At 46.0% G+C, this 23468-nt stretch overlaps 10 non-coding genes across 10 annotated transcripts; all 10 read left to right on the top strand.

Annotated features, from left to right (window-relative positions):
* Nucleotides 1–1055: 1055 nt before the first annotated feature.
* On the top strand, nt 1056–1246 carry LOC130335395 (U2 spliceosomal RNA). The gene has a single exon (XR_008877037.1). It is a non-coding gene; the product is annotated as a U2 spliceosomal RNA (small nuclear RNA).
* Nucleotides 1247–3336: 2090 nt separating this feature from the next.
* Nucleotides 3337–3527, top strand: LOC130335393 (U2 spliceosomal RNA). The gene has a single exon (XR_008877035.1). It is a non-coding gene; the product is annotated as a U2 spliceosomal RNA (small nuclear RNA).
* Nucleotides 3528–5619: 2092 nt separating this feature from the next.
* Nucleotides 5620–5810, top strand: LOC130335392 (U2 spliceosomal RNA). Its single transcript, XR_008877034.1, has one exon. It is a non-coding gene; the product is annotated as a U2 spliceosomal RNA (small nuclear RNA).
* Nucleotides 5811–7907: 2097 nt separating this feature from the next.
* Nucleotides 7908–8098, top strand: LOC130335350 (U2 spliceosomal RNA). Its single transcript, XR_008876997.1, has one exon. It is a non-coding gene; the product is annotated as a U2 spliceosomal RNA (small nuclear RNA).
* Nucleotides 8099–10186: 2088 nt separating this feature from the next.
* LOC130335448 (U2 spliceosomal RNA) lies at nt 10187–10377 on the top strand. The gene has a single exon (XR_008877079.1). It is a non-coding gene; the product is annotated as a U2 spliceosomal RNA (small nuclear RNA).
* A 2083-nt stretch (nt 10378–12460) lies between these two features.
* Nucleotides 12461–12651, top strand: LOC130335391 (U2 spliceosomal RNA). The gene has a single exon (XR_008877033.1). It is a non-coding gene; the product is annotated as a U2 spliceosomal RNA (small nuclear RNA).
* Nucleotides 12652–14746: 2095 nt separating this feature from the next.
* LOC130335389 (U2 spliceosomal RNA) lies at nt 14747–14937 on the top strand. The gene has a single exon (XR_008877032.1). It is a non-coding gene; the product is annotated as a U2 spliceosomal RNA (small nuclear RNA).
* Nucleotides 14938–17018: 2081 nt separating this feature from the next.
* LOC130335388 (U2 spliceosomal RNA) lies at nt 17019–17209 on the top strand. The gene has a single exon (XR_008877031.1). It is a non-coding gene; the product is annotated as a U2 spliceosomal RNA (small nuclear RNA).
* Nucleotides 17210–19300: 2091 nt separating this feature from the next.
* LOC130335387 (U2 spliceosomal RNA) lies at nt 19301–19491 on the top strand. The gene has a single exon (XR_008877030.1). It is a non-coding gene; the product is annotated as a U2 spliceosomal RNA (small nuclear RNA).
* A 2093-nt stretch (nt 19492–21584) lies between these two features.
* On the top strand, nt 21585–21775 carry LOC130335386 (U2 spliceosomal RNA). The gene has a single exon (XR_008877029.1). It is a non-coding gene; the product is annotated as a U2 spliceosomal RNA (small nuclear RNA).
* Nucleotides 21776–23468: the final 1693 nt, after the last annotated feature.

The raw sequence follows: 23468 nt of genomic DNA, 5'->3' as shown, positions 1-23468 counted from the left end.
AAAAAAAAGAAGAAAAAGAAGAATAATACGCCCAGAAAAGAGGCGAAAAGGAGAAAAACGTAAAAAAACGTGAAAAAAAAGTAAGAGGAAGAGAAGGGAAAAAAAGGTGGAAATGGGTTTAAAAGTGATTTCGGCGGAGAAATATATATATATATATATATATATATATATATATATATACGCGCACACACACACACATATATATAAACGTATTCTCCGTTGAGATATTGCAGCCGCTGCTGTGTCCAGGCCCAGGAGCCTTAGCACTGTGCTGTGATGTCACTCAATACCACTGACATCACTAGGTGTAAACAACATCTCTCCTTTGCTGTGTATGTGACTATGGAGCTGTTTGGTGATGTCGTCTATTATGGCCTTCATAGAAGCAACAGGAGATTGTTGCATCCATCTAGAACCCTCAGAACTACAGTGCTATGATGTCACTCACTTCCACAGGCCTTGCAGAGTGTAAACAACAACAACCCAGCTTTGTTGTGTATGTAACCATAGGGATTTGTGATGTCACCTAGAACCTTCACAGCAGCGACAGCTTTATGAGGAGCATCAGCACTGCTCTGCCTGAGCAGAACCATCACCGCCATAGGTTGTCAAATAACCCGGGTTTAACCCACACAGGTAAGTCCAATGGGGTGCAGGCATGTCCTCTATGCTTACAGCTTCCCGTGGGTGTTGGTTTGATACCGTTTGGGGACAGCCAAGGAGGCATCTGCAGGCAACAAAGGTAGGTGTGTGCTTGTGTGTGTGTTTCCTATGCAGATCCTAAGCCCAGTGTCACATGCAAGTAGGAGGAGTAAGAAGGGTTCCTGGCAAATCCGGGTTATGGATTGCATTTAAAAAGGCCCCGTGGGAGTGCAATGGGCCCCTGTCTTGCTGCTTAGCAATAATGGTATGGGTTTAGGTTCTGCTGTGTGTACTGGTGGTTGACTGCCCCCCAGCCCAGAGTGTGCATGGAAAATTGTCTGGCAGCCTCCCTGACAGCAAGCAGTGATAGTGCCCATGAAGGGCACCTTGTTGGGCCCGCCCCTTTCACGGTTATCGCTTCTCGGCCTTTTGGCTAAGATCAAGTGTAGTATCTGTTCTTATCAGTTTAATATCTGATACGTCCCCTATCTGGGGACCATATATTAAATGGATTTTTGAGAACGGGGGCCGATTTCGAAGCTTGCTTCCGTCGCCCTATGCATTGACCCGATATGGCAGTATCTTCGGGTACAGTGCACCACCCCCTTACAGGGTTAAAAAGAAAGATTCCTACTTTCATTGCTACCTGCTTGCTGGCTAGCCAGCTAGCCAGCCCTGTGGGCCTTGCTGCTGCTGCAGCCAAAAAACAAAAGGTGGTGCTGCTGCTGCTTCTGCTGCTTCTGCTTCTGCTTGTGTCTGGCCGCTGTTGGAGCGTCCAGGCACAGGACTTCTGCTGCTGCTGACTAAATGGCCTCCTTAATTGGATCATTTGAGTAGCCAGCACACCTGTGCAGGGTAGGGCATGACATGATAGGCAGCTGCCTTGATAGCGGGTGGGTGCTGAATGTTCCTAATTGACAAAATAAGATTAATGCTTATGAAGAAATATAAAATCTCATCCCTTCCCCAATATCGCGCCACACCCCTACCCCTTAATTCCCTGGTTGAACTTGATGGACATATGTCTTTTTTCGACCGTACTAACTATGTAACTATGTAACATAACATGGGGGGGGGGGGGTCTCCTGGCTGTTCACACAGGTGTGTCATTGCTGTACATTGACCATGCATTGCTTCTGTGGTATTGCAAAGGCAAAGACAAATGCTTCCAGCCATCCATTGCACTAATGGATTGGTCATCAGCTGGCTGTCTATGTCCCGCATCAATATAGACCAAAGTACAGAGGGTTAGGCTATGCTATTGTGCACCTACCTGATGCATCAGAAGGTGCGAGGCCCTTGCTAAATTCTGTGCACAGACTTTGAGATCTATACTTTAGACTGTATCTAAACCTGCTCCAACATGGACTGACATTCTGGCCTACTTTCAGCCGATGCGACTTGTCTGTCGCTGAACAGTCGCTTTTTATGTATTCAGCACCTATGTATAATGTTGTAAAAATGCTCTAGAAGCTAAAGTCGCAGAAATGTCACACATATTTGGCCTGCAACTTTCTGTGCGACAAATTCAGACAGGAAAAATCAGTATAAATCCTTAGAAAATTATCCCCCAGTGTCTCCATCTGCTGGCGGTATTGAATAAGCATTGCTGCACTGATGGGGTATGCATTAGACGAAAAAAAAGAAGAAAAAGAAGAATAATACGCCCAGAAAAGAGGCGAAAAGGAGAAAAACGTAAAAAAACGTGAAAAAAAAGTAAGAGGAAGAGAAGGGAAAAAAAGGTGGAAATGGGTTTAAAAGTGATTTCGGCGGAGAATATATATATATATATATATATATATATATATATATATATATATACGCGCACACACACACATATATATAAACGTATTCTCCGTTGAGATATTGCAGCCGCTGCTGTGTCCAGGCCCAGGAGCCTTAGCACTGTGCTGTGATGTCACTCAATACCACTGACATCACTAGGTGTAAACAACATCTCTCCTTTGCTGTGTATGTGACTATGGAGCTGTTTGGTGATGTCGTCTATTATGGCCTTCATAGAAGCAACAGGAGATTGTTGCATCCATCTAGAACCCTCAGAACTACAGTGCTATGATGTCACTCACTTCCACAGGCCTTGCAGAGTGTAAACAACAACAACCCAGCTTTGTTGTGTATGTAACCATAGGGATTTGTGATGTCACCTAGAACCTTCACAGCAGCGACAGCTTTATGAGGAGCATCAGCACTGCTCTGCCTGAGCAGAACCATCACCGCCATAGGTTGTCAAATAACCCGGGTTTAACCCACACAGGTAAGTCCAATGGGGTGCAGGCATGTCCTCTATGCTTACAGCTTCCCGTGGGTGTTGGTTTGATACCGTTTGGGGACAGCCAAGGAGGCATCTGCAGGCAACAAAGGTAGGTGTGTGCTTGTGTGTGTGTTTCCTATGCAGATCCTAAGCCCAGTGTCACATGCAAGTAGGAGGAGTAAGAAGGGTTCCTGGCAAATCCGGGTTATGGATTGCATTTAAAAAGGCCCCGTGGGAGTGCAATGGGCCCCTGTCTTGCTGCTTAGCAATAATGGTATGGGTTTAGGTTCTGCTGTGTGTACTGGTGGTTGACTGCCCCCCAGCCCAGAGTGTGCATGGAAAATTGTCTGGCAGCCTCCCTGACAGCAAGCAGTGATAGTGCCCATGAAGGGCACCTTGTTGGGCCCGCCCCTTTCACGGTTATCGCTTCTCGGCCTTTTGGCTAAGATCAAGTGTAGTATCTGTTCTTATCAGTTTAATATCTGATACGTCCCCTATCTGGGGACCATATATTAAATGGATTTTTGAGAACGGGGGCCGATTTCGAAGCTTGCTTCCGTCGCCCTATGCATTGACCCGATATGGCAGTATCTTCGGGTACAGTGCACCACCCCCTTACAGGGTTAAAAAGAAAGATTCCTACTTTCATTGCTACCTGCTTGCTGGCTAGCCAGCTAGCCAGCCCTGTGGGCCTTGCTGCTGCTGCAGCCAAAAAACAAAAGGTGGTGCTGCTGCTGCTTCTGCTGCTTCTGCTTCTGCTTGTGTCTGGCCGCTGTTGGAGCGTCCAGGCACAGGACTTCTGCTGCTGCTGACTAAATGGCCTCCTTAATTGGATCATTTGAGTAGCCAGCACACCTGTGCAGGTAGGGCATGACATGATAGGCAGCTGCCTTGATAGCGGGTGGGTGCTGAATGTTCCTAATTGACAAAATAAGATTAATGCTTATGAAGAAATATAAAATCTCATCCCTTCCCCAATATCGCGCCACACCCCTACCCCTTAATTCCCTGGTTGAACTTGATGGACATATGTCTTTTTTCGACCGTACTAACTATGTAACTATGTAACATAACATGGGGGGGGGGGGGGGTCTCCTGGCTGTTCACACAGGTGTGTCATTGCTGTACATTGACCATGCATTGCTTCTGTGGTATTGCAAAGGAAAAGACAAATGCTTCCAGCCATCCATTGCACTAATGGATTGGTCATCAGCTGGCTGTCTATGTCCCGCATCAATATAGACCAAAGTACAGAGGGTTAGGCTATGCTATTGTGCACCTACCTGATGCATCAGAAGGTGCGAGGCCCTTGCTAAATTCTGTGCACAGACTTTGAGATCTATACTTTAGACTGTATCTAAACCTGCTCCAACATGGACTGACATTCTGGCCTACTTTCAGCCGATGCGACTTGTCTGTCGCTGAACAGTCGCTTTTTATGTATTCAGCACCTATGTATAATGTTGTAAAAATGCTCTAGAAGCTAAAGTCGCAGAAATGTCACACATATTTGGCCTGCAACTTTCTGTGCGACAAATTCAGACAGGAAAAATCAGTATAAATCCTTAGAAAATTATCCCCCAGTGTCTCCATCTGCTGGCGGTATTGAATAAGCATTGCTGCACTGATGGGGTATGCATTAGACGAAAAAAAAGAAGAAAAAGAAGAATAATACGCCCAGAAAAGAGGCGAAAAGGAGAAAAACGTAAAAAAACGTGAAAAAAAAGTAAGAGGAAGAGAAGGGAAAAAAAGGTGGAAATGGGTTTAAAAGTGATTTCGGCGGAGAAATATATATATATATATATATATATATATATATATATATATATATACGCGCACACACACACATATATATAAACGTATTCTCCGTTGAGATATTGCAGCCGCTGCTGTGTCCAGGCCCAGGAGCCTTAGCACTGTGCTGTGATGTCACTCAATACCACTGACATCACTAGGTGTAAACAACATCTCTCCTTTGCTGTGTATGTGACTATGGAGCTGTTTGGTGATGTCGTCTATTATGGCCTTCATAGAAGCAACAGGAGATTGTTGCATCCATCTAGAACCCTCAGAACTACAGTGCTATGATGTCACTCACTTCCACAGGCCTTGCAGAGTGTAAACAACAACAACCCAGCTTTGTTGTGTATGTAACCATAGGGATTTGTGATGTCACCTAGAACCTTCACAGCAGCGACAGCTTTATGAGGAGCATCAGCACTGCTCTGCCTGAGCAGAACCATCACCGCCATAGGTTGTCAAATAACCCGGGTTTAACCCACACAGGTAAGTCCAATGGGGTGCAGGCATGTCCTCTATGCTTACAGCTTCCCGTGGGTGTTGGTTTGATACCGTTTGGGGACAGCCAAGGAGGCATCTGCAGGCAACAAAGGTAGGTGTGTGCTTGTGTGTGTGTTTCCTATGCAGATCCTAAGCCCAGTGTCACATGCAAGTAGGAGGAGTAAGAAGGGTTCCTGGCAAATCCGGGTTATGGATTGCATTTAAAAAGGCCCCGTGGGAGTGCAATGGGCCCCTGTCTTGCTGCTTAGCAATAATGGTATGGGTTTAGGTTCTGCTGTGTGTACTGGTGGTTGACTGCCCCCCAGCCCAGAGTGTGCATGGAAAATTGTCTGGCAGCCTCCCTGACAGCAAGCAGTGATAGTGCCCATGAAGGGCACCTTGTTGGGCCCGCCCCTTTCACGGTTATCGCTTCTCGGCCTTTTGGCTAAGATCAAGTGTAGTATCTGTTCTTATCAGTTTAATATCTGATACGTCCCCTATCTGGGGACCATATATTAAATGGATTTTTGAGAACGGGGGCCGATTTCGAAGCTTGCTTCCGTCGCCCTATGCATTGACCCGATATGGCAGTATCTTCGGGTACAGTGCACCACCCCCTTACAGGGTTAAAAAGAAAGATTCCTACTTTCATTGCTACCTGCTTGCTGGCTAGCCAGCTAGCCAGCCCTGTGGGCCTTGCTGCTGCTGCAGCCAAAAAACAAAAGGTGGTGCTGCTGCTGCTTCTGCTGCTTCTGCTTCTGCTTGTGTCTGGCCGCTGTTGGAGCGTCCAGGCACAGGACTTCTGCTGCTGCTGACTAAATGGCCTCCTTAATTGGATCATTTGAGTAGCCAGCACACCTGTGCAGGTAGGGCATGACATGATAGGCAGCTGCCTTGATAGCGGGTGGGTGCTGAATGTTCCTAATTGACAAAATAAGATTAATGCTTATGAAGAAATATAAAATCTCATCCCTTCCCCAATATCGCGCCACACCCCTACCCCTTAATTCCCTGGTTGAACTTGATGGACATATGTCTTTTTTCGACCGTACTAACTATGTAACTATGTAACATAACATGGGGGGGGGGGGGGGGGGTCTCCTGGCTGTTCACACAGGTGTGTCATTGCTGTACATTGACCATGCATTGCTTCTGTGGTATTGCAAAGGCAAAGACAAATGCTTCCAGCCATCCATTGCACTAATGGATTGGTCATCAGCTGGCTGTCTATGTCCCGCATCAATATAGACCAAAGTACAGAGGGTTGGGCTATGCTATTGTGCACCTACCTGATGCATCAGAAGGTGCGAGGCCCTTGCTAAATTCTGTGCACAGACTTTGAGATCTATACTTTAGACTGTATCTAAACCTGCTCCAACATGGACTGACATTCTGGCCTACTTTCAGCCGATGCGACTTGTCTGCCGCTGAACAGTCGCTTTTTATGTATTCAGCACCTATGTATAATGTTGTAAAAATGCTCTAGAAGCTAAAGTCGCAGAAATGTCACACATATTTGGCCTGCAACTTTCTGTGCGACAAATTCAGACAGGAAAAATCAGTATAAATCCTTAGAAAATTATCCCCCAGTGTCTCCATCTGCTGGCGGTATTGAATAAGCATTGCTGCACTGATGGGGTATGCATTAGACGAAAAAAAAGAAGAAAAAGAAGAATAATACGCCCAGAAAAGAGGCGAAAAGGAGAAAAACTTAAAAAAACGTGAAAAAAAAGTAAGAGGAAGAGAAGGGAAAAAAAGGTGGAAATGGGTTTAAAAGTGATTTCGGCGGAGAAATATATATATATATATATATATATATATATATATATATATATATATACGCGCACACACACACATATATATAAACGTATTCTCCGTTGAGATATTGCAGCCGCTGCTGTGTCCAGGCCCAGGAGCCTTAGCACTGTGCTGTGATGTCACTCAATACCACTGACATCACTAGGTGTAAACAACATCTCTCCTTTGCTGTGTATGTGACTATGGAGCTGTTTGGTGATGTCGTCTATTATGGCCTTCATAGAAGCAACAGGAGATTGTTGCATCCATCTAGAACCCTCAGAACTACAGTGCTATGATGTCACTCACTTCCACAGGCCTTGCAGAGTGTAAACAACAACAACCCAGCTTTGTTGTGTATGTAACCATAGGGATTTGTGATGTCACCTAGAACCTTCACAGCAGCGACAGCTTTATGAGGAGCATCAGCACTGCTCTGCCTGAGCAGAACCATCACCGCCATAGGTTGTCAAATAACCCGGGTTTAACCCACACAGGTAAGTCCAATGGGGTGCAGGCATGTCCTCTATGCTTACAGCTTCCCGTGGGTGTTGGTTTGATACCGTTTGGGGACAGCCAAGGAGGCATCTGCAGGCAACAAAGGTAGGTGTGTGCTTGTGTGTGTGTTTCCTATGCAGATCCTAAGCCCAGTGTCACATGCAAGTAGGAGGAGTAAGAAGGGTTCCTGGCAAATCCGGGTTATGGATTGCATTTAAAAAGGCCCCGTGGGAGTGCAATGGGCCCCTGTCTTGCTGCTTAGCAATAATGGTATGGGTTTAGGTTCTGCTGTGTGTACTGGTGGTTGACTGCCCCCCAGCCCAGAGTGTGCATGGAAAATTGTCTGGCAGCCTCCCTGACAGCAAGCAGTGATAGTGCCCATGAAGGGCACCTTGTTGGGCCCGCCCCTTTCACGGTTATCGCTTCTCGGCCTTTTGGCTAAGATCAAGTGTAGTATCTGTTCTTATCAGTTTAATATCTGATACGTCCCCTATCTGGGGACCATATATTAAATGGATTTTTGAGAACGGGGGCTGATTTCGAAGCTTGCTTCCGTCGCCCTATGCATTGACCCGATATGGCAGTATCTTCGGGTACAGTGCACCACCCCCTTACAGGGTTAAAAAGAAAGATTCCTACTTTCATTGCTACCTGCTTGCTGGCTAGCCAGCTAGCCAGCCCTGTGGGCCTTGCTGCTGCTGCAGCCAAAAAACAAAAGGTGGTGCTGCTGCTGCTTCTGCTGCTTCTGCTTCTGCTTGTGTCTGGCCGCTGTTGGAGCGTCCAGGCACAGGACTTCTGCTGCTGCTGACTAAATGGCCTCCTTAATTGGATCATTTGAGTAGCCAGCACACCTGTGCAGGTAGGGCATGACATGATAGGCAGCTGCCTTGATAGCGGGTGGGTGCTGAATGTTCCTAATTGACAAAATAAGATTAATGCTTATGAAGAAATATAAAATCTCATCCCTTCCCCAATATCGCGCCACACCCCTACCCCTTAATTCCCTGGTTGAACTTGATGGACATATGTCTTTTTTCGACCGTACTAACTATGTAACTATGTAATATAACATGGGGGGGGGGGGGGTCTCCTGGCTGTTCACACAGGTGTGTCATTGCTGTACATTGACCATGCATTGCTTCTGTGGTATTGCAAAGGCAAATACAAATGCTTCCAGCCATCCATTGCACTAATGGATTGGTCATCAGCTGGCTGTCTATGTCCCGCATCAATATAGACCAAAGTACAGAGGGTTGGGCTATGCTATTGTGCACCTACCTGATGCATCAGAAGGTGCGAGGCCCTTGCTAAATTCTGTGCACAGACTTTGAGATCTATACTTTAGACTGTATCTAAACCTGCTCCAACATGGACTGACATTCTGGCCTACTTTCAGCCGATGCGACTTGTCTGCCGCTGAACAGTCGCTTTTTATGTATTCAGCACCTATGTATAATGTTGTAAAAATGCTCTAGAAGCTAAAGTCGCAGAAATGTCACACATATTTGGCCTGCAACTTTCTGTGCGACAAATTCAGACAGGAAAAATCAGTATAAATCCTTAGAAAATTATCCCCCAGTGTCTCCATCTGCTGGCGGTATTGAATAAGCATTGCTGCACTGATGGGGTATGCATTAGACGAAAAAAAAGAAGAAAAAGAAGAATAATACGCCCAGAAAAGAGGCGAAAAGGAGAAAAACGTAAAAAAACGTGAAAAAAAGTAAGAGGAAGAGAAGGGAAAAAAAGGTGGAAATGGGTTTAAAAGTGATTTCGGCGGAGAAATATATATATATATATATATATATATATATATATATATATATACGCGCACACACACACATATATATAAACGTATTCTCCGTTGAGATATTGCAGCCGCTGCTGTGTCCAGGCCCAGGAGCCTTAGCACTGTGCTGTGATGTCACTCAATACCACTGACATCACTAGGTGTAAACAACATCTCTCCTTTGCTGTGTATGTGACTATGGAGCTGTTTGGTGATGTCGTCTATTATGGCCTTCATAGAAGCAACAGGAGATTGTTGCATCCATCTAGAACCCTCAGAACTACAGTGCTATGATGTCACTCACTTCCACAGGCCTTGCAGAGTGTAAACAACAACAACCCAGCTTTGTTGTGTATGTAACCATAGGGATTTGTGATGTCACCTAGAACCTTCACAGCAGCGACAGCTTTATGAGGAGCATCAGCACTGCTCTGCCTGAGCAGAACCATCACCGCCATAGGTTGTCAAATAACCCGGGTTTAACCCACACAGGTAAGTCCAATGGGGTGCAGGCATGTCCTCTATGCTTACAGCTTCCCGTGGGTGTTGGTTTGATACCGTTTGGGGACAGCCAAGGAGGCATCTGCAGGCAACAAAGGTAGGTGTGTGCTTGTGTGTGTGTTTCCTATGCAGATCCTAAGCCCAGTGTCACATGCAAGTAGGAGGAGTAAGAAGGGTTCCTGGCAAATCCGGGTTATGGATTGCATTTAAAAAGGCCCCGTGGGAGTGCAATGGGCCCCTGTCTTGCTGCTTAGCAATAATGGTATGGGTTTAGGTTCTGCTGTGTGTACTGGTGGTTGACTGCCCCCCAGCCCAGAGTGTGCATGGAAAATTGTCTGGCAGCCTCCCTGACAGCAAGCAGTGATAGTGCCCATGAAGGGCACCTTGTTGGGCCCGCCCCTTTCACGGTTATCGCTTCTCGGCCTTTTGGCTAAGATCAAGTGTAGTATCTGTTCTTATCAGTTTAATATCTGATACGTCCCCTATCTGGGGACCATATATTAAATGGATTTTTGAGAAAGGGGGCCGATTTCGAAGCTTGCTTCCGTCGCCCTATGCATTGACCCGATATGGCAGTATCTTCGGGTACAGTGCACCACCCCCTTACAGGGTTAAAAAGAAAGATTCCTACTTTCATTGCTACCTGCTTGCTGGCTAGCCAGCTAGCCAGCCCTGTGGGCCTTGCTGCTGCTGCAGCCAAAAAACAAAAGGTGGTGCTGCTGCTGCTTCTGCTGCTTCTGCTTCTGCTTGTGTCTGGCCGCTGTTGGAGCGTCCAGGCACAGGACTTCTGCTGCTGCTGACTAAATGGCCTCCTTAATTGGATCATTTGAGTAGCCAGCACACCTGTGCAGGTAGGGCATGACATGATAGGCAGCTGCCTTGATAGCGGGTGGGTGCTGAATGTTCCTAATTGACAAAATAAGATTAATGCTTATGAAGAAATATAAAATCTCATCCCTTCCCCAATATCGCGCCACACCCCTACCCCTTAATTCCCTGGTTGAACTTGATGGACATATGTCTTTTTTCGACCGTACTAACTATGTAACTATGTAACATAACATGGGGGGGGGGGGGGTCTCCTGGCTGTTCACACAGGTGTGTCATTGCTGTACATTGACCATGCATTGCTTCTGTGGTATTGCAAAGGCAAAGACAAATGCTTCCAGCCATCCATTGCACTAATGGATTGGTCATCAGCTGGCTGTCTATGTCCCGCATCAATATAGACCAAAGTACAGAGGGTTAGGCTATGCTATTGTGCACCTACCTGATGCATCAGAAGGTGCGAGGCCCTTGCTAAATTCTGTGCACAGACTTTGAGATCTATACTTTAGACTGTATCTAAACCTGCTCCAACATGGACTGACATTCTGGCCTACTTTCAGCCGATGCGACTTGTCTGCCGCTGAACAGTCGCTTTTTATGTATTCAGCACCTATGTATAATGTTGTAAAAATGCTCTAGAAGCTAAAGTCGCAGAAATGTCACACATATTTGGCCTGCAACTTTCTGTGCGACAAATTCAGACAGGAAAAATCAGTATAAATCCTTAGAAAATTATCCCCCAGTGTCTCCATCTGCTGGCGGTATTGAATAAGCATTGCTGCACTGATGGGGTATGCATTAGACGAAAAAAAAGAAGAAAAAGAAGAATAATACGCCCAGAAAAGAGGCGAAAAGGAGAAAAACGTAAAAAAACGTGAAAAAAAAAAGTAAGAGGAAGAGAAGGGAAAAAAAGGTGGAAATGGGTTTAAAAGTGATTTCGGCGGAGAAATATATATATATATATATATATATATATATATATACGCGCACACACACACATATATATAAACGTATTCTCCGTTGAGATATTGCAGCCGCTGCTGTGTCCAGGCCCAGGAGCCTTAGCACTGTGCTGTGATGTCACTCAATACCACTGACATCACTAGGTGTAAACAACATCTCTCCTTTGCTGTGTATGTGACTATGGAGCTGTTTGGTGATGTCGTCTATTATGGCCTTCATAGAAGCAACAGGAGATTGTTGCATCCATCTAGAACCCTCAGAACTACAGTGCTATGATGTCACTCACTTCCACAGGCCTTGCAGAGTGTAAACAACAACAACCCAGCTTTGTTGTGTATGTAACCATAGGGATTTGTGATGTCACCTAGAACCTTCACAGCAGCGACAGCTTTATGAGGAGCATCAGCACTGCTCTGCCTGAGCAGAACCATCACCGCCATAGGTTGTCAAATAACCCGGGTTTAACCCACACAGGTAAGTCCAATGGGGTGCAGGCATGTCCTCTATGCTTACAGCTTCCCGTGGGTGTTGGTTTGATACCGTTTGGGGACAGCCAAGGAGGCATCTGCAGGCAACAAAGGTAGGTGTGTGCTTGTGTGTGTGTTTCCTATGCAGATCCTAAGCCCAGTGTCACATGCAAGTAGGAGGAGTAAGAAGGGTTCCTGGCAAATCCGGGTTATGGATTGCATTTAAAAAGGCCCCGTGGGAGTGCAATGGGCCCCTGTCTTGCTGCTTAGCAATAATGGTATGGGTTTAGGTTCTGCTGTGTGTACTGGTGGTTGACTGCCCCCCAGCCCAGAGTGTGCATGGAAAATTGTCTGGCAGCCTCCCTGACAGCAAGCAGTGATAGTGCCCATGAAGGGCACCTTGTTGGGCCCGCCCCTTTCACGGTTATCGCTTCTCGGCCTTTTGGCTAAGATCAAGTGTAGTATCTGTTCTTATCAGTTTAATATCTGATACGTCCCCTATCTGGGGACCATATATTAAATGGATTTTTGAGAACGGGGGCCGATTTCGAAGCTTGCTTCCGTCGCCCTATGCATTGACCCGATATGGCAGTATCTTCGGGTACAGTGCACCACCCCCTTACAGGGTTAAAAAGAAAGATTCCTACTTTCATTGCTACCTGCTTGCTGGCTAGCCAGCTAGCCAGCCCTGTGGGCCTTGCTGCTGCTGCAGCCAAAAAACAAAAGGTGGTGCTGCTGCTGCTTCTGCTGCTTCTGCTTCTGCTTGTGTCTGGCCGCTGTTGGAGCGTCCAGGCACAGGACTTCTGCTGCTGCTGACTAAATGGCCTCCTTAATTGGATCATTTGAGTAGCCAGCACACCTGTGCAGGTAGGGCATGACATGATAGGCAGCTGCCTTGATAGCGGGTGGGTGCTGAATGTTCCTAATTGACAAAATAAGATTAATGCTTATGAAGAAATATAAAATCTCATCCCTTCCCCAATATCGCGCCACACCCCTACCCCTTAATTCCCTGGTTGAACTTGATGGACATATGTCTTTTTTCGACCGTACTAACTATGTAACTATGTAACATAACATGGGGGGGGGGGGGGGGTCTCCTGGCTGTTCACACAGGTGTGTCATTGCTGTACATTGACCATGCATTGCTTCTGTGGTATTGCAAAGGCAAAGACAAATGCTTCCAGCCATCCATTGCACTAATGGATTGGTCATCAGCTGGCTGTCTATGTCCCGCATCAATATAGACCAAAGTACAGAGGGTTAGGCTATGCTATTGTGCACCTACCTGATGCATCAGAAGGTGCGAGGCCCTTGCTAAATTCTGTGCACAGACTTTGAGATCTATACTTTAGACTGTATCTAAACCTGCTCCAACATGGACTGACATTCTGGCCTACTTTCAGCCGATGCGACTTGTCTGTCGCTGAACAGTCGCTTTTTATGTATTCAGCACCTATGTATAATGTTGTAAAAATGCTCTAGAAGCTAAAGTCGCAGAAATGTCACACATATTTGGCCTGCAACTTTCTGTGCGACAAATTCAGACAGGAAAAATCAGTATAAATCCTTAGAAAATTATCCCCCAGTGTCTCCATCTGCTGGCGGTATTGAATAAGCATTGCTGCACTGATGGGGTATGCATTAGACGAAAAAAAAGAAGAAAAAGAAGAATAATACGCCCAGAAAAGAGGCGAAAAGGAGAAAAACGTAAAAAAACGTGAAAAAAAAGTAAGAGGAAGAGAAGGGAAAAAAAGGTGGAAATGGGTTTAAAAGTGATTTCGGCGGAGAAATATATATATATATATATATATATATATATATATATATATATATATACGCGCACACACACACATATATATAAACGTATTCTCCGTTGAGATATTGCAGCCGCTGCTGTGTCCAGGCCCAGGAGCCTTAGCACTGTGCTGTGATGTCACTCAATACCACTGACATCACTAGGTGTAAACAACATCTCTCCTTTGCTGTGTATGTGACTATGGAGCTGTTTGGTGATGTCGTCTATTATGGCCTTCATAGAAGCAACAGGAGATTGTTGCATCCATCTAGAACCCTCAGAACTACAGTGCTATGATGTCACTCACTTCCACAGGCCTTGCAGAGTGTAAACAACAACAACCCAGCTTTGTTGTGTATGTAACCATAGGGATTTGTGATGTCACCTAGAACCTTCACAGCAGCGACAGCTTTATGAGGAGCATCAGCACTGCTCTGCCTGAGCAGAACCATCACCGCCATAGGTTGTCAAATAACCCGGGTTTAACCCACACAGGTAAGTCCAATGGGGTGCAGGCATGTCCTCTATGCTTACAGCTTCCTGTGGGTGTTGGTTTGATACCGTTTGGGGACAGCCAAGGAGGCATCTGCAGGCAACAAAGGTAGGTGTGTGCTTGTGTGTGTGTTTCCTATGCAGATCCTAAGCCCAGTGTCACATGCAAGTAGGAGGAGTAAGAAGGGTTCCTGGCAAATCCGGGTTATGGATTGCATTTAAAAAGGCCCCGTGGGAGTGCAATGGGCCCCTGTCTTGCTGCTTAGCAATAATGGTATGGGTTTAGGTTCTGCTGTGTGTACTGGTGGTTGACTGCCCCCCAGCCCAGAGTGTGCATGGAAAATTGTCTGGCAGCCTCCCTGACAGCAAGCAGTGATAGTGCCCATGAAGGGCACCTTGTTGGGCCCGCCCCTTTCACGGTTATCGCTTCTCGGCCTTTTGGCTAAGATCAAGTGTAGTATCTGTTCTTATCAGTTTAATATCTGATACGTCCCCTATCTGGGGACCATATATTAAATGGATTTTTGAGAACGGGGGCCGATTTCGAAGCTTGCTTCCGTCGCCCTATGCATTGACCCGATATGGCAGTATCTTCGGGTACAGTGCACCACCCCCTTACAGGGTTAAAAAGAAAGATTCCTACTTTCATTGCTACCTGCTTGCTGGCTAGCCAGCTAGCCAGCCCTGTGGGCCTTGCTGCTGCTGCAGCCAAAAAACAAAAGGTGGTGCTGCTGCTGCTTCTGCTGCTTCTGCTTCTGCTTGTGTCTGGCCGCTGTTGGAGCGTCCAGGCACAGGACTTCTGCTGCTGCTGACTAAATGGCCTCCTTAATTGGATCATTTGAGTAGCCAGCACACCTGTGCAGGTAGGGCATGACATGATAGGCAGCTGCCTTGATAGCGGGTGGGTGCTGAATGTTCCTAATTGACAAAATAAGATTAATGCTTATGAAGAAATATAAAATCTCATCCCTTCCCCAATATCGCGCCACACCCCTACCCCTTAATTCCCTGGTTGAACTTGATGGACATATGTCTTTTTTCGACCGTACTAACTATGTAACTATGTAACATAACATGGGGGGGGTCTCCTGGCTGTTCACACAGGTGTGTCATTGCTGTACATTGACCATGCATTGCTTCTGTGGTATTGCAAAGGCAAAGACAAATGCTTCCAGCCATCCATTGCACTAATGGATTGGTCATCAGCTGGCTGTCTATGTCCCGCATCAATATAGACCAAAGTACAGAGGGTTAGGCTATGCTATTGTGCACCTACCTGATGCATCAGAAGGTGCGAGGCCCTTGCTAAATTCTGTGCACAGACTTTGAGATCTATACTTTAGACTGTATCTAAACCTGCTCCAACATGGACTGACATTCTGGCCTACTTTCAGCCGATGCGACTTGTCTGTCGCTGAACAGTCGCTTTTTATGTATTCAGCACCTATGTATAATGTTGTAAAAATGCTCTAGAAGCTAAAGTCGCAGAAATGTCACACATATTTGGCCTGCAACTTTCTGTGCGACAAATTCAGACAGGAAAAATCAGTATAAATCCTTAGAAAATTATCCCCCAGTGTCTCCATCTGCTGGCGGTATTGAATAAGCATTGCTGCACTGATGGGGTATGCATTAGACGAAAAAAAAGAAGAAAAAGAAGAATAATACGCCCAGAAAAGAGGCGAAAAGGAGAAAAACGTAAAAAAACGTGAAAAAAAAGTAAGAGGAAGAGAAGGGAAAAAAAGGTGGAAATGGGTTTAAAAGTGATTTCGGCGGAGAAATATATATATATATATATATATATATATATATATATATATACGCGCACACACACACATATATATAAACGTATTCTCCGTTGAGATATTGCAGCCGCTGCTGTGTCCAGGCCCAGGAGCCTTAGCACTGTGCTGTGATGTCACTCAATACCACTGACATCACTAGGTGTAAACAACATCTCTCCTTTGCTGTGTATGTGACTATGGAGCTGTTTGGTGATGTCGTCTATTATGGCCTTCATAGAAGCAACAGGAGATTGTTGCATCCATCTAGAACCCTCAGAACTACAGTGCTATGATGTCACTCACTTCCACAGGCCTTGCAGAGTGTAAACAACAACAACCCAGCTTTGTTGTGTATGTAACCATAGGGATTTGTGATGTCACCTAGAACCTTCACAGCAGCGACAGCTTTATGAGGAGCATCAGCACTGCTCTGCCTGAGCAGAACCATCACCGCCATAGGTTGTCAAATAACCCGGGTTTAACCCACACAGGTAAGTCCAATGGGGTGCAGGCATGTCCTCTATGCTTACAGCTTCCCGTGGGTGTTGGTTTGATACCGTTTGGGGACAGCCAAGGAGGCATCTGCAGGCAACAAAGGTAGGTGTGTGCTTGTGTGTGTGTTTCCTATGCAGATCCTAAGCCCAGTGTCACATGCAAGTAGGAGGAGTAAGAAGGGTTCCTGGCAAATCCGGGTTATGGATTGCATTTAAAAAGGCCCCGTGGGAGTGCAATGGGCCCCTGTCTTGCTGCTTAGCAATAATGGTATGGGTTTAGGTTCTGCTGTGTGTACTGGTGGTTGACTGCCCCCCAGCCCAGAGTGTGCATGGAAAATTGTCTGGCAGCCTCCCTGACAGCAAGCAGTGATAGTGCCCATGAAGGGCACCTTGTTGGGCCCGCCCCTTTCACGGTTATCGCTTCTCGGCCTTTTGGCTAAGATCAAGTGTAGTATCTGTTCTTATCAGTTTAATATCTGATACGTCCCCTATCTGGGGACCATATATTAAATGGATTTTTGAGAACGGGGGCCGATTTCGAAGCTTGCTTCCGTCGCCCTATGCATTGACCCGATATGGCAGTATCTTCGGGTACAGTGCACCACCCCCTTACAGGGTTAAAAAGAAAGATTCCTACTTTCATTGCTACCTGCTTGCTGGCTAGCCAGCTAGCCAGCCCTGTGGGCCTTGCTGCTGCTGCAGCCAAAAAACAAAAGGTGGTGCTGCTGCTGCTTCTGCTGCTTCTGCTTCTGCTTGTGTCTGGCCGCTGTTGGAGCGTCCAGGCACAGGACTTCTGCTGCTGCTGACTAAATGGCCTCCTTAATTGGATCATTTGAGTAGCCAGCACACCTGTGCAGGTAGGGCATGACATGATAGGCAGCTGCCTTGATAGCGGGTGGGTGCTGAATGTTCCTAATTGACAAAATAAGATTAATGCTTATGAAGAAATATAAAATCTCATCCCTTCCCCAATATCGCGCCACACCCCTACCCCTTAATTCCCTGGTTGAACTTGATGGACATATGTCTTTTTTCGACCGTACTAACTATGTAACTATGTAACATAACATGGGGGGGGGGGGGGGGGTCTCCTGGCTGTTCACACAGGTGTGTCATTGCTGTACATTGACCATGCATTGCTTCTGTGGTATTGCAAAGGCAAAGACAAATGCTTCCAGCCATCCATTGCACTAATGGATTGGTCATCAGCTGGCTGTCTATGTCCCGCATCAATATAGACCAAAGTACAGAGGGTTAGGCTATGCTATTGTGCACCTACCTGATGCATCAGAAGGTGCGAGGCCCTTGCTAAATTCTGTGCACAGACTTTGAGATCTATACTTTAGACTGTATCTAAACCTGCTCCAACATGGACTGACATTCTGGCCTACTTTCAGCCGATGCGACTTGTCTGTCGCTGAACAGTCGCTTTTTATGTATTCAGCACCTATGTATAATGTTGTAAAAATGCTCTAGAAGCTAAAGTCGCAGAAATGTCACACATATTTGGCCTGCAACTTTCTGTGCGACAAATTCAGACAGGAAAAATCAGTATAAATTCTTAGAAAATTATCCCCCAGTGTCTCCATCTGCTGGCGGTATTGAATAAGCATTGCTGCACTGATGGGGTATGCATTAGACGAAAAAAAAGAAGAAAAAGAAGAATAATACGCCCAGAAAAGAGGCGAAAAGGAGAAAAACGTAAAAAAAACGTGAAAAAAAAGTAAGAGGAAGAGAAGGGAAAAAAAGGTGGAAATGGGTTTAAAAGTGATTTCGGCGGAGAAATATATATATATATATATATATATATATATATATATACATACGCGCACACACACACATATATATAAACGTATTCTCCGTTGAGATATTGCAGCCGCTGCTGTGTCCAGGCCCAGGAGCCTTAGCACTGTGCTGTGATGTCACTCAATACCACTGACATCACTAGGTGTAAACAACATCTCTCCTTTGCTGTGTATGTGACTATGGAGCTGTTTGGTGATGTCGTCTATTATGGCCTTCATAGAAGCAACAGGAGATTGTTGCATCCATCTAGAACCCTCAGAACTACAGTGCTATGATGTCACTCACTTCCACAGGCCTTGCAGAGTGTAAACAACAACAACCCAGCTTTGTTGTGTATGTAACCATAGGGATTTGTGATGTCACCTAGAACCTTCACAGCAGCGACAGCTTTATGAGGAGCATCAGCACTGCTCTGCCTGAGCAGAACCATCACCGCCATAGGTTGTCAAATAACCCGGGTTTAACCCACACAGGTAAGTCCAATGGGGTGCAGGCATGTCCTCTATGCTTACAGCTTCCCGTGGGTGTTGGTTTGATACCGTTTGGGGACAGCCAAGGAGGCATCTGCAGGCAACAAAGGTAGGTGTGTGCTTGTGTGTGTGTTTCCTATGCAGATCCTAAGCCCAGTGTCACATGCAAGTAGGAGGAGTAAGAAGGGTTCCTGGCAAATCCGGGTTATGGATTGCATTTAAAAAGGCCCCGTGGGAGTGCAATGGGCCCCTGTCTTGCTGCTTAGCAATAATGGTATGGGTTTAGGTTCTGCTGTGTGTACTGGTGGTTGACTGCCCCCCAGCCCAGAGTGTGCATGGAAAATTGTCTGGCAGCCTCCCTGACAGCAAGCAGTGATAGTGCCCATGAAGGGCACCTTGTTGGGCCCGCCCCTTTCACGGTTATCGCTTCTCGGCCTTTTGGCTAAGATCAAGTGTAGTATCTGTTCTTATCAGTTTAATATCTGATACGTCCCCTATCTGGGGACCATATATTAAATGGATTTTTGAGAACGGGGGCCGATTTCGAAGCTTGCTTCCGTCGCCCTATGCATTGACCCGATATGGCAGTATCTTCGGGTACAGTGCACCACCCCCTTACAGGGTTAAAAAGAAAGATTCCTACTTTCATTGCTACCTGCTTGCTGGCTAGCCAGCTAGCCAGCCCTGTGGGCCTTGCTGCTGCTGCAGCAGCCAAAAAACAAAAGGTGGTGCTGCTGCTGCTTCTGCTGCTTCTGCTTCTGCTTGTGTCTGGCCGCTGTTGGAGCGTCCAGGCACAGGACTTCTGCTGCTGCTGACTAAATGGCCTCCTTAATTGGATCATTTGAGTAGCCAGCACACCTGTGCAGGTAGGGCATGACATGATAGGCAGCTGCCTTGATAGCGGGTGGGTGCTGAATGTTCCTAATTGACAAAATAAGATTAATGCTTATGAAGAAATATAAAATCTCATCCCTTCCCCAATATCGCGCCACACCCCTACCCCTTAATTCCCTGGTTGAACTTGATGGACATATGTCTTTTTTCGACCGTACTAACTATGTAACTATGTAACATAACATGGGGGGGGGGGGGGGGGTCTCCTGGCTGTTCACACAGGTGTGTCATTGCTGTACATTGACCATGCATTGCTTCTGTGGTATTGCAAAGGCAAAGACAAATGCTTCCAGCCATCCATTGCACTAATGGATTGGTCATCAGCTGGCTGTCTATGTCCCGCATCAATATAGACCAAAGTACAGAGGGTTAGGCTATGCTATTGTGCACCTACCTGATGCATCAGAAGGTGCGAGGCCCTTGCTAAATTCTGTGCACAGACTTTGAGATCTATACTTTAGACTGTATCTAAACCTGCTCCAACATGGACTGACATTCTGGCCTACTTTCAGCCGATGCGACTTGTCTGTCGCTGAACAGTCGCTTTTTATGTATTCAGCACCTATGTATAATGTTGTAAAAATGCTCTAGAAGCTAAAGTCGCAGAAATGTCACACATATTTGGCCTGCAACTTTCTGTGCGACAAATTCAGACAGGAAAAATCAGTATAAATCCTTAGAAAATTATCCCCCAGTGTCTCCATCTGCTGGCGGTATTGAATAAGCATTGCTGCACTGATGGGGTATGCATTAGACGAAAAAAAAGAAGAAAAAGAAGAATAATACGCCCAGAAAAGAGGCGAAAAGGAGAAAAACGTAAAAAAACGTGAAAAAAAAGTAAGAGGAAGAGAAGGGAAAAAAAGGTGGAAATGGGTTTAAAAGTGATTTCGGCGGAGAAATATATATATATATATATATATATATATATATATATATATACGCGCACACACACACATATATATAAACGTATTCTCCGTTGAGATATTGCAGCCGCTGCTGTGTCCAGGCCCAGGAGCCTTAGCACTGTGCTGTGATGTCACTCAATACCACTGACATCACTAGGTGTAAACAACATCTCTCCTTTGCTGTGTATGTGACTATGGAGCTGTTTGGTGATGTCGTCTATTATGGCCTTCATAGAAGCAACAGGAGATTGTTGCATCCATCTAGAACCCTCAGAACTACAGTGCTATGATGTCACTCACTTCCACAGGCCTTGCAGAGTGTAAACAACAACAACCCAGCTTTGTTGTGTATGTAACCATAGGGATTTGTGATGTCACCTAGAACCTTCACAGCAGCGACAGCTTTATGAGGAGCATCAGCACTGCTCTGCCTGAGCAGAACCATCACCGCCATAGGTTGTCAAATAACCCGGGTTTAACCCACACAGGTAAGTCCAATGGGGTGCAGGCATGTCCTCTATGCTTACAGCTTCCCGTGGGTGTTGGTTTGATACCGTTTGGGGACAGCCAAGGAGGCATCTGCAGGCAACAAAGGTAGGTGTGTGCTTGTGTGTGTGTTTCCTATGCAGATCCTAAGCCCAGTGTCACATGCAAGTAGGAGGAGTAAGAAGGGTTCCTGGCAAATCCGGGTTATGGATTGCATTTAAAAAGGCCCCGTGGGAGTGCAATGGGCCCCTGTCTTGCTGCTTAGCAATAATGGTATGGGTTTAGGTTCTGCTGTGTGTACTGGTGGTTGACTGCCCCCCAGCCCAGAGTGTGCATGGAAAATTGTCTGGCAGCCTCCCTGACAGCAAGCAGTGATAGTGCCCATGAAGGGCACCTTGTTGGGCCCGCCCCTTTCACGGTTATCGCTTCTCGGCCTTTTGGCTAAGATCAAGTGTAGTATCTGTTCTTATCAGTTTAATATCTGATACGTCCCCTATCTGGGGACCATATATTAAATGGATTTTTGAGAACGGGGGCCGATTTCGAAGCTTGCTTCCGTCGCCCTATGCATTGACCCGATATGGCAGTATCTTCGGGTACAGTGCACCACCCCCTTACAGGGTTAAAAAGAAAGATTCCTACTTTCATTGCTACCTGCTTGCTGGCTAGCCAGCTAGCCAGCCCTGTGGGCCTTGCTGCTGCTGCAGCCAAAAAACAAAAGGTGGTGCTGCTGCTGCTTCTGCTGCTTCTGCTTCTGCTTGTGTCTGGCCGCTGTTGGAGCGTCCAGGCACAGGACTTCTGCTGCTGCTGACTAAATGGCCTCCTTAATTGGATCATTTGAGTAGCCAGCACACCTGTGCAGGTAGGGCATGACATGATAGGCAGCTGCCTTGATAGCGGGTGGGTGCTGAATGTTCCTAATTGACAAAATAAGATTAATGCTTATGAAGAAATATAAAATCTCATCCCTTCCCCAATATCGCGCCACACCCCTACCCCTTAATTCCCTGGTTGAACTTGATGGACATATGTCTTTTTTCGACCGTACTAACTATGTAACTATGTAACATAACATGGGGGGGGGGGGGGTCTCCTGGCTGTTCACACAGGTGTGTCATTGCTGTACATTGACCATGCATTGCTTCTGTGGTATTGCAAAGGCAAAGACAAATGCTTCCAGCCATCCATTGCACTAATGGATTGGTCATCAGCTGGCTGTCTATGTCCCGCATCAATATAGACCAAAGTACAGAGGGTTAGGCTATGCTATTGTGCACCTACCTGATGCATCAGAAGGTGCGAGGCCCTTGCTAAATTCTGTGCACAGACTTTGAGATCTATACTTTAGACTGTATCTAAACCTGCTCCAACATGGACTGACATTCTGGCCTACTTTCAGCCGATGCGACTTGTCTGTCGCTGAACAGTCGCTTTTTATGTATTCAGCACCTATGTATAATGTTGTAAAAATGCTCTAGAAGCTAAAGTCGCAGAAATGTCACACATATTTGGCCTGCAACTTTCTGTGCGACAAATTCAGACAGGAAAAATCAGTATAAATCCTTAGAAAATTATCCCCCAGTGTCTCCATCTGCTGGCGGTATTGAATAAGCATTGCTGCACTGATGGGGTATGCATTAGACGAAAAAAAAGAAGAAAAAGAAGAATAATACGCCCAGAAAAGAGGCGAAAAGGAGAAAAACGTAAAAAAACTTGAAAAAAAAGTAAGAGGAAGAGAAGGGAAAAAAAGGTGGAAATGGGTTTAAAAGTGATTTCGGCGGAGAAATATATATATATATATATATATATATATATATATATATATATATATACGCGCACACACATATATATAAACGTATTCTCCGTTGAGATATTGCAGCCGCTGCTGTGTCCAGGCCCAGGAGCCTTAGCACTGTGCTGTGATGTCACTCAATACCACTGACATCACTAGGTGTAAACAACATCTCTCCTTTGCTGTGTATGTGACTATGGAGCTGTTTGGTGATGTCGTCTATTATGGCCTTCATAGAAGCAACAGGAGATTGTTGCATCCATCTAGAACCCTCAGAACTACAGTGCTATGATGTCACTCACTTCCACAGGCCTTGCAGAGTGTAAACAACAACAACCCAGCTTTGTTGTGTATGTAACCATAGGGATTTGTGATGTCACCTAGAACCTTCACAGCAGCGACAGCTTTATGAGGAGCATCAGCACTGCTCTGCCTGAGCAGAACCATCACCGCCATAGGTTGTCAAATAACCCGGGTTTAACCCACACAGGTAAGTCCAATGGGGTGCAGGCA

This window comes from Hyla sarda, unplaced genomic scaffold, assembly GCF_029499605.1.
Source record: "Hyla sarda isolate aHylSar1 unplaced genomic scaffold, aHylSar1.hap1 scaffold_450, whole genome shotgun sequence".
Classification (NCBI taxonomy): domain Eukaryota; kingdom Metazoa; phylum Chordata; class Amphibia; order Anura; family Hylidae; genus Hyla; species Hyla sarda.
The sequence above is the reverse complement of the archived record's forward strand: the minus strand, read 5'-3'. Positions and strand labels throughout refer to the sequence as shown.